This window comes from Gopherus flavomarginatus, chromosome 1 (assembly GCF_025201925.1).
Source record: "Gopherus flavomarginatus isolate rGopFla2 chromosome 1, rGopFla2.mat.asm, whole genome shotgun sequence".
In the NCBI taxonomy this organism is placed as follows: Eukaryota; Metazoa; Chordata; order Testudines; family Testudinidae; genus Gopherus; species Gopherus flavomarginatus.
The window spans coordinates 129,404,363-129,405,708 of NC_066617.1; positions in this window are offsets into that span (position 1 = coordinate 129,404,363).

The following is a 1,346-nucleotide window of genomic DNA, read 5'->3' on the forward strand; positions in this document are numbered from 1 at the left end:
CTGGTTGCAGCGGGGGAGGTTGGTGGGAAGACTGCCAAGAATTACCTCCATGCTACAAGAAGTGGGGTGGGTGACTCAGCAGCTGACATTCTTAACGTCTCAGTCTGAATAGAATCAATAGTCCGGTATGGCGTTCTAGAGTTCTGTGCTGCGGCAGGGCCTATCTTTTGGATGAGACTTAGAATGGGGGTACTTGCAGCCATTATAAATCCCATGGTAATATCCGTAAGGAAAAGGGTGTTCATCATGATATCTTGGCTAAATTCCAGATCAGGTAATTTTTTTCATTGTCCATGCAAATCCCCACTCCCCAGTTTCAAATTAATATTGTATTCGTCACTTTCTGTCCTAAATGGTTGTAAAGCACTGCAGTGCACTGTTAAGCTTCTACTGTATTCCACACCGAACGTTACTACATTCCAGTAGCCAGTGATAGAAATCTGTAGATTTCCCACTTACTTCACAAGGATGTTAATAAACTTAATAGTTAAAGAGAGCTTCACGATCCTCATATGGAAGAGGCAATGGAAGTTCAGAGCACTAGCCTGATTAATAGCCCTGGAGTTTTAATCCTAACGAGCATAGCTGCAGATAAATCCTTTGTTTCATACACTGATACTTGCAATAGGCCAGATCCTAACCTGGGCCACCTTCACATGCAGCAGCCCAGAAATTCCCAGCGTGAAGCAGCACTCCAGCTACATCCAGTCTTATCCCAAAGAGCAGCTGGATCTGTCCCACCCAGGGATTTCCCCAGTCACTGGTTTTAAATATGTCTTGGATCACCAGCACAGTGCAAAGCAGCCTAAACCATAAAGGCTCCCTTCATACAGAACTAAGCCCCACAGCAGTAGTGTTCTTCTGACAAATGTTGAGTAGGGAAATTTTAAAAACTCCAAAATACATTAAGTCCGTCAGATCCATAAGATGAGCTGCCCTGCAATTGTTATCTGGCTTTGATGTGTTAATGACTGTTACTCTCATTGATTGTTCTCTAGATTTGTACACTTGTCACCTTGCATTTATGCAATAGAGTCTTCTGTGTATAAAAAAAGTTAATGTTCCTGATGGGTCAACTACAGCACCAAGTGCCATTTCCTATTGTCTAGAAGTGTCTGGAAATAGATAACATCCTTCTAGCATTAGTAACATTATGGCAGTGCCAAGAGGCCCCAGCTGAGAGCAGGGCCCCATTGTACTAGGCAATGTGTAAACCAATAGTAGTTCCTGTCCCAGAGAGCCTACCCAGAGACAAAGCGTGGGAGGAGAAGCAGGGGCCTAGGGGTGAAAATGTTCTAGCCTGCACCTATGGTTAAGTCTGGAGACAGAGGTTTGGATAACTGCCT